At 31.0% G+C, this 16,659-nt stretch overlaps 1 long non-coding RNA gene across 1 annotated transcript; it reads left to right on the top strand.

Moving 5' to 3' along the window:
• Positions 1-5,434: 5,434 nt before the first annotated feature.
• Positions 5,435-8,696, top strand: LOC139905943 (uncharacterized). Its single transcript, XR_011781102.1, has 2 exons — positions 5,435-7,013; positions 7,899-8,696. It is a non-coding gene; the product is annotated as an uncharacterized lncRNA (long non-coding RNA).
• The last annotated feature ends 7,963 nt before the right edge of the window (positions 8,697-16,659 follow it).

Below are 16,659 nucleotides of genomic sequence, written 5' to 3'. Positions count from 1 at the left end.
CCTTTTTGAAACTTTTTAAGTTTAAAGTAGGAGTTGAGTAGCTAAAACCAGGGCTGCGGAGTCGATACATAAAATGCTTGACTCCAACTACCACTCCAGTATTTTGAATGTCACCGACTCCAACTCCAACACGCATTATTATTTTTAAATAATATTTTTTCATAGCCAATATAAATACTACTGAGTCGACATACTTTAAATATATATTTAATTTTTAGCTATAGCTAGTTATTAATTATACATAGTAAATAATTGTACATTGAATAGAGAAAATATTTGGAATATAAGATATTTAACTAAATGCACAATACATGAAATGGATCAAAATCAATCTATTGCTAATATATTCATAAGTTTCCGAAAATAATTTATGCATTCGTCACCGAGGAACAACAATACACAAAATATCTTACTGCAATGTTATACTTTACTCTGATGACATTGACTATTCACAAGTCTAATTAATGAACTAGCACGGCTAGTGGCTATGCTCTACCCAATATAATAATTTAGACTTTAGAAGTGCTACGGAATTGTGATTGCATTTACTTTGGGGCACGTTTGAAATTTGTGAAGTAAACTTATAAATTATTTAACTTAATAAATTAATAGTACTTCGTACTTATAATTTATCACCGTTTAGAAAATAACTTTACGACTGCTCAATATTAGCCTTAAATTAAAAATAAGTTTTGTTTACATCAATTATCAATTATAATAATTTTTGTAGCCGGTACAAATTTTCCAATTCCTGACTCCACCAAAAATGGTACTCTGCAGCCTTAGCTAGAACGCGTAATACTCAAGTATTATACGCTCAATCCATTGAATTTTAGACGCATTGAATAATCAGGCATACAGCTTATCTTGGTTTTCTTTATTTCCTCTCTTGAAAGGCGGAAGTAAAAATGACGTTGACTCGTTTTTTCCTTTTTTCAACCAATCACAGTTCAGTGATTATTCCAGGTCTCCAAAGTTACATGGCTCTCGCTATCATTAATTCTTTTCTTCTTTTTTCCCTTCGTTACCTCAAAAACACAAAAATATACCGGGTATATTTTTGTCAGCTGTCGATGTGGTCTGCTTCTTTTCTTTTAAGCAGTGCTCTGAACGTTGATTGATTTAATTTTAATTAGCTCCTTTTAAACTTTGAACAATTCTCAACAATCATTGAACAATAGTTCCATAGTCGGGAAAAATCGGATATTTACCAACTGATTTTGTGTCTATTTTCTGTGTATAGGTTGCAAGATACAATAAAGAGAATGGAATGTTTTATTTTCTTCAATTCTAGCTGGTGAACAAAATTAAATTATAGTTAGGACCGTAAGACTGAAGGTCTAATCGGTCCTCAGGACCGATATATGGTGGAAAAAATCAGTCTAATTAGAAAAAAGAAGAAAAAATTAGGAGTGGATCCCTAGTACTTATCCAACACTATGGGTTCTCTCCCAAGATTCCTTAGGGGTTTATGCCTGCAGGAAATCAGGCATCTAACTATTTCATAATTTAAGCTTAGTTAATTAGCACAAATATATATCCATGACGAGTTGACTTTTAGCTTGCGGGTCGGGTTATGTTTGGAAATTAAAATATAGCCCCCCGCTCCACAAAAGGTTAGCTCTTTCATCTCTAACTATCTAAGTGTTTCAATTGCGTGTCAGATCGGGTTACATAATTTAAAAAGCGAGATCCTTAAATACCTTAAATAGTGCTTGCGCACTATAAGTGATAATGATAATTTACAATATATGGGTAGGAGTGGCTTAAAATCTATTATTTCTTCTTAAAATATAAAAAGAAATGTTTAAATTTCTCAGCATGCACTATTTGCTACAGGATCTCACTTAACAACAATTTCCTTAGACATAAGGAACTCTAATACCCAAATATAAACAGAAGTACATATAGTGTGAAATTATTACATAATGTTTTTCTTCTAAAAAAAAAAATAACCAATGTTTTTGGTTTCTTAGTCAATGATTTCATTATAAGTTTTAATAATAGTTTTAAACCCTATTGGGCCTCATTTATCCTCTAACTGAACCTGGAACCTTTTTACATAGACATTTTATACTTATACAATAACAATTAACTGCCCAAGGCTCCACTTATTGTATGTAGAAACAATTCCCCCAATTTTTCTGTACGAAAATACAATATTATTTTCATAGATGAAAAGATCGTATAATAATATATGGACATCCAATTTTAAATGAATTCAGTATAAATTCTACAGTGGGTATTAATCACATCTGAGAGATTTTATAAGGCCTTAAACGATTGTAAAATAGCTGTATGGAATTTCATTACATGTTAAATGTTGAATAATTGTTGAATGTTGTGTCTCTAATAAATCTTTTAAATATATATATTTAGCTTTTCATTGAATGAACTATAGCAGGTCCGCTAAAAGTTTCATAGGGCAAACATAGTCAAACACATTTATTTGACAAAAATTCGATTTATTTATTCGATGATAGCGGTCATACAATTTTCTGATGTAATTTTTATTGTACGATTTTCTCATTAGTCTCAAAATAGGCTTCAGTTTTGGGAATTACCTATTCATTAACTCTGATTTTTTTTTCAACGAGAATATTTTGAGGTCTACAAACAGAAAGATTGTCACTGGGGCCCAGATTGGGGAAATACGGTGCAATTTGCAGCATCATTCATGCAACTTTAATATTGTTTTCTGGGATTTGTTACATGGTGCATTGTTTGAATGAAACAACAATTTTTTCTTCTTCTAATGGAGCCAGGTTTTTTTTTTGTGATTTCATCCTTCAAACACTTCAACAATGTAATGTAATAATCGTTTTTGATGGTCTGGCCCTTTTTTGAAGTAATCAATTAATATTATACCATGCACGCGTATCCAGGAATAGATATTCTTTTTTATTCATTTTTGTAACAATAACAAAAATTGCTTCACTCACAATCAATCGTACAACAGCGCCAACAAACTTGTATACCTATCGTTTAAAAGTTGATACTAACTAAAAAGTCATATGATTTAATTCTTGATGCCCTATCTATGTGTCATTCTACATAATATTATAAATAATTAAATTGAGGATTTCTCCATCGTAGTTGTATATCTGGAGTACTTCCTATGTACTAGTATACAGTGTACATTAATTTAGTTGTAATTAGCAAGTGCAGTTTACAATATCATTGCAAATATTTCTATTTTGGAACAAAGGTAGAGACTACATGTCACAAGGATTGATTGTTTATCTTGATGTCTCATTACATTAAAAAGACCCCTTAATATGCAACCCATGCGAGAAAAAAAATCAAAGATGCAAAATTTCCACTGTGATTGAAATTTTTGCATCTTTGATTTTTTCTCAATTCATATCCAGCATATAAATGTATAGATATAAACGTATAAATACTTTTAAAACATGTTAAAAAAAAGTTAGGCATGCCTATTGTTTAAAAATCATTGAGTTATGTAACGTAGAAGTGGTATTTCATATAATAAAAATAAAAATTTTCTTTGTAAAAAGTATTTTAATGGCTAGCCCCTCTCTATTCATCAAAAACAATAATGTGATATTAAAATATATTATACATATTATATAAATAAATACAATGTACAAACGTAGTGAAACCATTAAATAAATCAAGATGCAAAAAGATTTTTGTATCTTGAAGGAAGAAAATATATTAATGATAGCTTATAAATACATGGGTAAGTAGTCTCTGCTGGTACTTTAATGCAATCATTTTCAGGATTTTTATTTTTGGCATACGCCAGTATATTGCAAAACCAAGGTATAATTATGTTCCACGAATTTTTGTCACTTTCTATCAACAAATTTATAAGGACTTGCATCGCTTTCCGTAACAGGATTACTGCCATAGTCACAGCTTATGATAATAATTCGTAATTATTGTTATTATTATTATTTTTTTTTTTTGGTAATATGAGTATTATTAGTTATATGATGGAATTATGTAAAAAATTGTAAACTATGTATTGTGTAAGTTTCTAGTTTTCACCTGTACATACTTGAAACATCTACTTAAATATGTAGGTATGAGCACATGTGTGTATATCCATCATTTTGAATGATTCTTCATTTCAAAGTATAAAAATCCTCAAATTTACTGGACCAAAAAATATCAAATATTTTGGTTTAATACCTTACAACCATAAGGAGCATATAAATGTATTTCCCATGCCAATCTCTACACTCAAGAACACAACATTATATTCACAATACACATATGGATGTAGATTGGATTATTTTTACATCCGATCTATGTTTATAAGAAGAATACAAGGTATAATATGGTTAATCTCGTGATAAAATCTGTTGAATTAGAAAATTATTATAAAATAACCATCATTTAGAACGTAATGAATTTGAGAACTATAAGTAAGTATATAGTTTTCATATTAACATTTTTCTTCAATAAAAGTAATTTAATATCGATTTTTTTCATGTCCTGCAATATCAAATTCTCCAAATTAAGATAAATTTCAGTATAATCTGTATATTAGGGCAATTTGTTTTTCAATTTTTTTTCGAATTTACATTACGGCAACTGTGGAAAAATTGTCAAATTATAAGAAAATAACCTATGCAAAATTTCTTTTTTCTAAGATGTCATCTTTAGGTCGCTCATTTCGATCAAATTATGAAAAACTATTTACTTAGTAAACATGGATACGAAGAAGACATTTTTAGTTATTTGTATAAAATATTTTTGATAGACATTTTTTTAGATAATTAAAAGTAAAAAAAAAAAAAAAAAAAAAAACTGACATATTCACATTTAAACAACAAACAAAGTAATTACATTCCTCTTTTGTTTAAACCATGTCATTTTAGAGACTTTAAAAAATGAAACAGGATTTTAAATCCACCTGAGGGGAATTTAAAGGGAGTGATTGGTTGAAAAAAGTGGGAATAAACTCAACGTCAGGTCTTAGTCTATTCCTTCAAGAGGGGAAATAAAAAAAAAGGACAATGTTTGTATGTGTCTAGAATTCCACACCTTAAGCAAAACAAGAATTCCATAATATTATAGACAAACTTCTTCGAAAAATCCGGATCGAACAGGCTTCAAGAGAAATGAACATACGTTGAATACAAAATAAAGTCGTACTGGCAAAAAAACTTTAAAAATATGAAGATCTGAATGAAAGACTTAAACGAATTTTCAAGAATGATGAAATCAAGCATATATTAGAATATTTAAATTATATTGTTCAAAAATGCTATGTATACAGCTTTAGAAAATATTGAATCTAATATAGATGTAGATGTTTAATATAGGTTAAGTAAATAATTCTGAGCGTTTTTTGTTAGATGTCTTTAGTGAGGAATATCTCACGCATTATACATTGTAAAAAAAAAAAAAGGAAGCTTAAAGTATAATAAAAGGTTGTGCGTACACTTAAAAAAGTTGATTTACAGTTTTTTTGTTTGGTGAAGTCAGTTGCATGTGTTACAGCGTTCCAAAATAGAAGTAAAAGAGATAAAATTCGATACATTCTTCATAGTCACTACGACCAAGGTGAAAAGGCGGCCAATTTTTGGTGTCCTGTTTATTGACCCTATAGAGTATCGAATGCAATAGCAAAGGGGTGATTCCAACGATTTTGATTTGGCAATATGGAAGTGGAAGATGAGGCACACCTTGAAACTCAATTTTCGAAACTGTCGATAAAATAATGGAAATCGTCGAGTTGTATCGGCATATGTGAGCACTTATTCCATTGCCCAGGAACGGAAGTTTACCCAGAAAACCATTTGTATCACGAAATATAACACTTTTTTGTTTTTGAGTAAATAGGATAATAATTTATTTTTAAAGACATGAAGTGAATAATGCATACAAAATTCCTACTAATAATATTTTAAAGTCTAAGCTTGCAAAAATTCTAAATAGGTTTTTTTTAACATAACTGATTACTTTTATTTCTTATTCATTCAAATAATTTAGAAGTAGTTTTTGCCAAGAACGATTTATATTTACTGGTATCCTTGGACTAAAGTAACTTTTTTTTTTGCGTAAAACATATTTTGCTTACTCATTCAAAAGGTAAGTATGAACATGAAAACAATTAAATTTTACAAAGTTGTAACAGATCAGGTTTTTTTCTGCATATTTCCTTCATAATCAAAACACTTTAGAATGCATTATATCCTTTTTATGATTATTGAACTTTTCATTGAGAGGAATCAATTCATGATTAAATTATAAATAGTGATAAATGAGGAAGTTCTTAATAAATAGGCATATTAAGAGAAATGCTTCGTCGGTAAACTTGAAATAATTATGTATGGGGTGCGGATTTTAAATCCAGAAAAATTAAGGATGATGTATATAACAAAGCATTTCCAAAAATTAATTCACAAATATTTTTCTCTAACATGATGGAGTCCATTATGATGAAGTCAATCACACTAACAAACCACACCCAGCTTCAACCCCAGCATCCAACCTGCCCCTTAACCTGGTACATACTTTGAAAAGGAACTCATTGATCATGTTGAACACTTCCTCGAGAATGAAAGCCACAAGGTGTCAAGAGTAATATGTTAACGTTTATTGGACTCTTTCCCAAAGACGACCCACACATTCTAGTCGAAGGGTTTCAGATTCTGCGAGTAATGAGGCCTCATTTCCTTCGTCCAGATGCATAAAGCTCTTTAAAATGTTAGGTTTTCCAAATTAAATCTGGTTTAAGTTTACTAATTTTGACAAACTCAACCAATTTGAAATTCTAGTATGACATTGGATATGTTAAGATCAATTTAAGCTCATTTGCATATATTGACGTTTTGGGCGTGCACTCGGCAAGGAAGTAATCAATAATGGCCACACAGTGTTATAGTTTGGAAGATATCTCAAGGTTTTTTTTTAATGTTGTCAGCTAAATCTGATGAAAAAACCTTTCATAAACAAAGATCTCATGGTTGCCAATATATTGAGGACTAAACGTGTTCAAGATTCAAAATAATCAGATGTACAATCAATAACTACGGGTAAATCTACACCTTCTTCAATTATTACAACTGTCATATCAAATATAATATGTCAAAAATTGATATATGGCTTGTACAAGTTATAAATAGTACAAGTTTGAACAAAAAAATGATATGAAGAATTTCGGATGAAAAATTTACAGTATTTGTGATGAGAATATGTGCGTTTGTAGGGATATATACATATCCAAATCCAAAAATTAAATTTTTTTGGAAACCAATTTGAAAAATTAAATTGATTAATTTTTTTTTTTCAAAAACAACTCTATTCACAAAAAATTACAAAAATTAAATTTCAAATAATATATACTCTGGAGAAAAATTTCAAAAATCTTATGTGATTTCACTAAAAATTAAATTTTTTTCCTAAAAAGTTTGCAAAATTTCCAATTTTTTAGAAATAAACTTAAAAAATTAAATTAAAAAATATTCAATTTATTGGAAAAGCCCATATCTATTTACTGAAAATTAAATTTTTGGGAAAAAAATTTGAAAAATTAAATTAGATTTCAATTATTAAATTTTTCGAAAAAAAATCAAAAATTAAATTTTCTAGTAAAAAAGCAATTTCATGGTGTAATTTTTGACTTTTTTATTTAAAATTATTAATTGAGAAGCATTTTGTGAAACATTGTAAGGTTAAAATGTTCACAGTTATATTAATTTTAAATATATATTAATAAAGCAAAGTGCATCTGTATATATGTATGAATTTCTGTCCAGTGTTCAATCATTTTGGAAGCTTTGAGTGTGTCATATATAAAAAAAAAGAAGTTAAAAATCAGTTTATACAAGTGTGTGCGTCTAAAAATGAACACTCCTTTAAATTTTACGCCATGCACATACTCGTAATTTTATTGAGTTGAAACCTATTTATACTTCGAGGCAAGGGTCTTGACTAGTTATAAACAAAACTCCAGCAAAATCTAAATAGCAACAGTGAAACAACAGTCGATAATATGGAGAGACGTCAAGTCGCAATTTTGGAACTTTCCGCGAGGGGAAAAACTCCCACTGAAATTGCCAAGGTTCTGAACTGCAGCCGTACCACAATTACAGCATGGTAGCCAAAGGGACTCCTGAGGCGACCACAAGATCTAAGTCAAGGCCTCGAAGTTTGGACAAAATGGTTGCTGCCGTGAAAAAGTATGTCGAGGACAAGAGAGGTGAGGTCACCTTCAGCGGCCTCTCCAGGGAGTTCAACGTCAGCAGAAGGACCATGGACCGGCTAGTTAAGTAATATTTTGGCCTTAAGGTCTACAAGGGAACTCCTCGTCAAGCCCTCAAGCCGTAAAATTTAAAGGACTGTTCAGTTTTAGACCCGCACACCTATTTATTACAAAACTTTTAAAATATATAATTGAATGCTTACTTCATTGGAAGAAATTAACACACCGTCGTCGTTTTTCCTTCTCTGATTTTTATATAAGTTTTTTTGTTTATTTTTTTTTCATTAAAAACATTCTAAATATATTTTAAAATTTTTGTAAAATATAAACTGATGATATGTAAAAATAAATTAAATCTTGCAGGTTTTTAGGTCAACTCATACTTTATTATATAATCCCTTTCCTTTTTTTATATGACATCACACTAATTACTTTTTGTAGACAACTATATTTACGTAATATTCAAAAATACATTTGTGAAGCAATCCAAAAAATATATATCTAATTGCATAAATGGAAATCCCCATTGGTCATGAGGGACTCATTTAACTCTTAACTAATTATCCCTATGGCATTAATCAATATCATTATATTCTTTTTTAGTAAAAAAGATATTTATCTAAATTTGAAGTAATTTTACTAATTTGACTACTAAACATTTATCTAAAGCATGACACATTTTCTTAAAGCAATTATTTTATAGTACATGTGTGCAACAAATGTCCTGTTTTAATGCATCAATACAAAAAAATAATCATTATATCATGAAGCTATTGTCACAGATATGTATAAACCAATAACCCCATAGCCATTCATGGAGCCAAAAATTCCCTTTGATTACAACATGCATACAATTAATTATAATCTTTTCTCAAGAGTTCATCCTTTTGAACGAAGGTCTTTGAAGGTACCTATATATAATTGGCACTCCTTGTCATTGATCATTTCTTAAACGTTGGCCATTGTTCTTGGCATATATCCTGGTCTATGTATACATGTATGAGTGATAGTCTTTGTACAAATATAAGACTGAGTAGTTCAATTTTTGTAAGGAAAAATGTGAAAAGGAATGAAATATCTATAAAGCAAACACATGACTTAATAAACATACATTTGTTTTGTCTTTGACTACTGATAATCTTGATTGTCTTACTTATATACTAGTGATGAGAAACGGTTCGAGATTTTGACCGAGATTTCGGTTTAAACTTAAATCTAATCGTTTTCAAATCGTAGATTCATCTTTTTCGTCGCATTTTGTGGACTAATTTTCTCACATTTAGAGGAGTTGCACACATATCCAATACTTTGACACTCAAATGACATCATCAACAATTCACTTATAAAGTCGATTTAGCCCGAATTTTAAGTGAGATCGATCAGAAACGAGTTTTTTTATGTGGCCGATCTAAACCAAATTTCTATGAAGGATCAAAGTAATTCTTGGCAATAAAAAATGTTAGATGTATCGGACCGATCTAGGATTTCCAGACCATGAATGAACACTAATATATACCTAAGTACTATTTATACTAGGTCCCGCACCTATAATTTTATCGGTTCGATCTTTACTTGTTTTTTCTGGACCGATTTTTTCGATCTCATATATTGTGAGCGGTAGAGGGATATATATGCTTTGTGAAGCAACGGTAAAGGTTTTTAACCTATATGGTATACTTGCCGTAGTCTTTAATAACCCATGGATAGGGGTTCCTTTTGAAGTATTGAGAGTGGGCTTAAATGATTTTTGAAGGGCGGCAGTGGGACTTAACCTACTTGTTGGCCGTTCCGTTGTCGTAATCAACCCATAGGCCCAGTGTTTATTTTCCAGCTTTTGGAAAGGGTGAAAATGGCTTAGTGAAGTGGTGGAGGTAGTTTATAAACTGTATGGTGTACCTGCCGTCGTCTTAAACAACCAATGGGCTTGGGGTTCAATTTGAAGTATTCTTTGTGAAGTGGGGGGTATTTTTAATCTGCTTGGTGGCACCAAGCAGGTTAAAACACCTTAGTGCTATTGCACAAAACAATCTTTGTGTCGAGATAATTCGATTTTGTTGGTAAATGACGGGAAATTTTCCAACGGCAACTTTTCAGACCCCCAATTTTTCACACAAGCTCTTTTCTCCAAGAAATTTTCGCCAATTTTGATTTTCCACAGGAAATTTTATCCAAGGTAATTTTCCTAGAGCCTTATAAATATCTGGATAACCTAAAAAATCTAAAAAGTACACGATAAAATGTTCTTGGACTAATACTCATGGATACTAATTTATCCAACAGTTCTAGGACAATTGACCAAAACATTTTTGCCAAAGGACAACTTGCTGAACCGACCTTTCGCCGGAGAACTATTTGGGACAGTTGGCTGAAAAATGATGTTAAATTTATTGATATCTGCGATTGTATATTTTAATTCCATTTAAAAATGACAGTATAATAAATAGATATTGTTGAAATGTCATATACAAGGTTGTGCCCGGTTCAAATTCAGGGGTTCTATAGGTCCCGGTCTCGGTTCTTTCGTTTCAACAGATTCGGTCTTGATCTCCGTTCAGCTTTATCGGGTTTGGTTTTGGTTCTTTTTAATACATGATCAGTTTGGTAAGAGGCACTTAAAACAAGGTGCGTCACTAAAAAAATGGGGTCCAGGAAATGATATGTCATACCAACAAGGCCGCAGCTAGTAACCCCAAGTTCCAATAAGGGCCCTGAAAACTCGTATGAAGGGGCTTCAGTTTAAAATATATTAGTGTAGGGGGAGCTGGGCATAGTGAAGTTTGGGAGACCCGTATAGACCATTATAGTTATGATTTTATAGGCCACTGACAAGCTTAGACGCAGACGTGGGTCCATAATCTATTGCACCCCTTCCCTGTTGTATTTACTCTATCTTGTGCCTAAAACACCTTTTTCATAAGAAGCCCTTATCTATTTGGAACTCAGATACAATTGGATCACCCTGGCAACGTAAAAAATCAGAAAATTGACTTATTGATTAAACCTAATTTATTTTTTATAATATATGTTGTATTTTCTTTATATATTCTATATAGGAATAAAAGAACAAGAACCGAGACCGATAAGCAATATATTGCGGTCTCCATTCCGGTCTCGGTTGAAATTTATCAGTTTTGTTTCTAACGATTCAAGAACCGGAACCGCTAGATTCGGTAGAGCCGCAAGACCGCTAAGGGAACAACCTTGGTCATATAGTTAAATTAATAAATGTTCTTGAACAGAAAAATATTTTTATAGTCATTAATTATCATTTTATAAACACAACACTGAAGTATGTCGTTTGAATTTAGTTCAAATCTACCGCCGACACATTTTTAAGCTCCTAGGACCCCTTCTAATAAGCTATAATATATGCCAACCCACAGGATTTGTAAACGAGCTTCTATGTCTCAAGCAGACGTAATTCTTCCGCCAACGCTTCCGTGAACATCAAGAAACCCTCATAATGTCCTAAAATACATATCAGCCCTCCAGTTGTACGTATGACGTGCTGGAACAAAAGACAGTTTTATCTGTACCAAATTGTTATTTTGGACTGATCTAGACATATTTTTTCTATAAGACCAAAACTTTTTTAAAGGACCGAATTAGGTCGGTACAACAAAGATCACAACAGTCTTAAACCGGTCTAAGATTTCCAAATCGAAATACAACACTACAAGGTACCCATATAACGATCCCAAATATGCTTAGTGCTTACTTATTGGTCAACTATTTCTCCTCTTTTATTTAACTACGTACTATCTAATAGTCATATATGAAAAATGAAAATTTTGTTTGAAATACCAAAGTATGTGAACGATTAGACAGAAAATTTTTTTGTCATTAATTGTAGATTTCTGCAAATGATGAATCATTATTTTTATTCAAGTATTTCAAATGTGGGTTTTCCCCTTTGTCATTTGAGTGATGTAGGGTTCATTCTACGTGTCATGTAATATATCATACATTTTTTTTTTGTATACAATGGTTTCCTTAAAGACTTTTGTTTGCATGTGCAATCCCATTTTATAATAGCATTCATTTGTTTCAATATTCTTTAAAAAAGTACATCCAAACAAAATGCCGTTCATTCCATAAATGCATTCGTCTCTCATGGAATTTGTCATTAAAGCTCCTTGACAAAAGCATTGTAATGTATGAACAATATAAATTCTAATTATTCATGACTATTAATATAAGCTATTATTTATTGATAAACAATCTCAGAGTATCCATAATATATATACATCGATTCATTAGATCCATATCAACTCTTTAATAGGATTTTTACTCATCGACTAAACTCATGATCAGTAGAGTGTAAACCTCCCCCATAGTCATTTTCCTAAATAAGAGCTTTTTCTATATGAAGCATCTTTATTAAACTTAATCAAGTTAAATCAAAATCGATGAGTAATTTTTGTCGTAATCCTTGTTTCCAACAGACAAAGAAACAGCAGGGATTTTTATTAAATCACCGTTGAATTTCGTTAGTGGAAGTAATTACTTCGTATTAAAATGCCGCTTTATATTAATAAAATTTCCTCGAGTTTTGACATTTTGATTAACTAAAAGCTTAATCAAAAATATTGTTTCTGTAATTGCATTTTAAAATATTGTTTCAAGCCCTTGATAAAAAGATGCATTTCAGAATAGCTGTAATTTTTCATTTAACAAAAACATTTGTTCTAAAAAGTGAATTAATTATATTGATGACGATGATGAAATAACTTTTGTTGTTGTTGATTTAGAGATATCTAAAAACAAAAGCATTCATTGGATTAAAAGTATAACAAAGTATTTAGTTATAAATCCCTAAATGGACAGCTCAATATAAAAAATAAATGCATTTTCCTTCATACACATGATTAATATGGTATCGAATGTTCTTCCCCAGTTTAAAATCATTTTTGTAGCCAATGTATATGCATCATACTTGTATTCAAGGCTTGATTCCTGAGAAAGGGGAGGGGTTCATGTCAAAAAGTTTAAGAAACACGGCATTGATGACAAGATCTTAAATCAGAACACGATTTGTAAAAATGATTACTTTTGGTCTGTGAAAATAAAATAATATTATCTCTTCATAGTTTACCCATATTCCCTTTGACATAATTAGAACATCCGGTGGCAATGAATTATGTTCAAGTACATAGTATGTAGTAGATAGTATTAATAATTGCTAAACGTACAACTACCATAGTAGCCACTCCTCCCTCTCAACACACATAGGCCTCTAAGTAAACAATTGCGTGTTTTTCTTTATGAAGAACTTTAGCATTCCATCAATTGTTTTAAAAAAATGCATGTGTAATAAAGGATATTCCATCATACATCACTATATAATATCTAAATCAGGTGTGTTCAAAAAGTAACTTACTTTTCAAATTTTCCGGGCAACGTATATTTGCTATGCAATATTTTTTTTTAATATTAGTACATTCGAAAAAGACTTATATTTACTGTTATAAGCTATATAATTCGCTTAGTTTGTTTGTGAGAGGCATAATGGTATTTTGTGTGTTCGGCGATTTTTTTCTATACGTCCCTTTTCAATATGCTTGGGCGTCCAGAGCGAGACTCGTCATCGCCATCTTCCCGACCATCTTGGAAGAGTTTGTACCACTTAAAAACATTTTTTGTTTTACTCAGAACAGTTTCACCGTATGTGTTTTCAAGTGCTTTAGAGCACTTAATTTCATTTTTACACAAAATTTCTTTCAAATTCTTAGATCCATTTTTTTTCAATAACAAAAAATCGTCCAACACACAAAATAGTTCTAACTATCCTTTCACAGACAAGCTAAACATATTATATAGCTTTAAACAATAGATATATTTTCTTTTTCGAATATACTAACACAGAGAGTTGCAATCCCCTGCCTGCCAGTGAATTTTGACCATGGACAATCATCTAAATATATGCATACTAATCCAAAATGACAGTTGAGAGCCTTCAGAACTTTCCTACTTTGCATCTGGAGAATTCAGATAAGAAAAGTCAAGTATAGATTCAGTCATGGGGCTTCATTTATTTTTATTTCTTTATTTATCATAATTTAAAAGATCTCTCTTTTAAATTGGGTTTATATTTCATTTCTTTAATTTAAGTCCTGTGGTTAAAAATAAGGGTATTGTTTAAACAAATATATATTGAAACCTTGTTTTCCATAAACACACAGAAAATCAATTGTATATTCAAGAACATGGTTTTCCCCCATGACTGCAGCGATAGCTGTTCGTTCCCTACTGCCCGCAAAATTTGAAAAGTCACCTTACTGTTTGAACACATCTTGTATGTACATACATATTATAGAGGAGAAAGAGGGCCCAGTTGATACGCACCTAAGTTGACACTTAGTAGAAACTTGAAAGTTTCTACAAGTTATGTTTCAGCCTATATATGTTTGGCGATAAAATAAAAAAAAGCTGGGATTTTTGATGAAATAGAAAACGCATTATAAGTTTTTTACTTCAATGCAAAAAACAAAAAAGATTTTTTAAAGAGTCAAATAAAATATTAAACCCCTGAAAAACTGTCCAACAAGATATTAATATGAATTATATTTGTTTAAATTTTATATGAACATATTATATACATGCGGTATTTGAACTTAAAATCGAATTTTGATATCAGTAATATAATTGATTTCAGTTGTAATGCTTGTTCTTAACTGGCTAATCCCTTTCTTCTTTTTGTTAATCCTGCAACGTAAATACTTATACACTCTTCTTTAAAAATAATTGTCACGTCATGACGTCTCAGTATCTGTTATGATCAGTGTTACCAAATAACTGATTTTTATACGGTTCAGTTAACCTTAAAAACCCGGGCTCCTAAGGACTTCATCACTTTTTTGAATGAATATAAATTATAGTACTCATATCAACGTATACGTTTATTATACTGTCGCAATATTAGAAAAAGTATCCCAGCTTGCTTTTATATTATCGCCATACATAAGTGAATACCCACCTATTATTTTGCAGTAACCGTGGCTCCGAAAATTATGTGGTCAAAGTACCATTGTCCCATGTTTTGATGAATTTTTTATAGTAATACACTGTGGCGTAAATAGCCCCCTTTTCGGAAGGGGGAGGCTTTAGCCCTCCCCATATTTTTTACCATATCTCATATTATATATTTTAATAAGTATATTTTTATGATTATCACACATGTAATATAAAATGGCCGAAGAGATAAGTCTGAAATAAAGTAAGTAAACGTATAAAAGAACCAAGCATGTTCCTACGATATTTTTTGGGACGTCCAAAGTAATTAAGAACATGTTTTTGACCGAAATCAAACCTCATTTTTTTCTCTCCATCTATATCTTTGTCTCTTTTATTCTACCATCATTCTTTGTTTCTACACTTTCTATTCAGCGCTACAACGCGGGCACCCTCTATTAGCATATACATAAAATGAACCTATTTTATTAGTAGTTATAAATTTAATAGTGTTGATAGTTTTTGGGGCTATGCCCCCCTCCCACCCCCTAAATGATTAAAGCTAGCAACACATGATTATTCATTTATAACAAATAAAAGATTATTTGTTGAAATTACAAGAAAATTTGTCAAAAAAGTTTTTGTCTCAAATTTGGTATTTATAAGTAAAAATTATGTCAAAAAAAAATTGCCAATAAGAATCCAACGTCATAATGTCCTTCTCGTAGAAGTGCTTGTTCCTATCGATCAAAAACTTGAACAAATAATTGGAACAGGTGGTAGTCACTTCGTTCTAATTCCGGACTGTAGGGTGTATGCATAAAAACTTCTTATCCGAGCCCCCAGAGCTTCGGGTACGTCATCAAAGTTATCTGCGGTCTGGTGTTGTGATGATAAAACATGATTATTATTGTATTCACCAATTATTTTTTAATCCGGACTTCTGGAAATGGTTCAAAACGATTTTATTCGATGTTCAGCTCCTGAGGGATGCTATGACTGCTAACATGATGGTTAAATCTCGATGTTTTTCATGATTTTATCAAAATTTGCGACGACAAGTCTGCCAGTGTAATGTGCATCATTCAATTACATTACACCAGAACGAAATTGCACAAACCACTGTTGTGCAACACAATACGAACCGAAAGAGTATTGGCGCCGTATATAATCACAAATTTTCTTAGTTGTTTTTAGTTATTAAAAATGTAAAATATGGCGAAATTCTTTCTTTGAGGCCTCCATAATTGACGCACAATAATTCAAGACTGAACCGATCAAGCGCAATATTATCGAACAAGCATTTGTACTATACATTTACATCTTTTCAGCGCGTTATTGTATGATCCAATGTTACCATTATACTAAGTTAATAAAAGGCGGGAAATCCAAAATTACTTTTATCCCAACCTATTATATTTTGTTTAATTATATACTTTAACTTTATTGTCCAATATTGATGCCATTATTGTCCCACCTTGCCCCAAAGCTAAGTAATATGTGTAAACTAACCACCCAAAAAATGA

This window comes from Lepeophtheirus salmonis, chromosome 7, assembly GCF_016086655.4.
Source record: "Lepeophtheirus salmonis chromosome 7, UVic_Lsal_1.4, whole genome shotgun sequence".
NCBI classification, from domain to species: Eukaryota; Metazoa; Arthropoda; class Copepoda; order Siphonostomatoida; family Caligidae; genus Lepeophtheirus; species Lepeophtheirus salmonis.
Note: the sequence above shows the minus strand (reverse complement) of the source record. Positions and strands in the feature narration are given on the sequence as shown.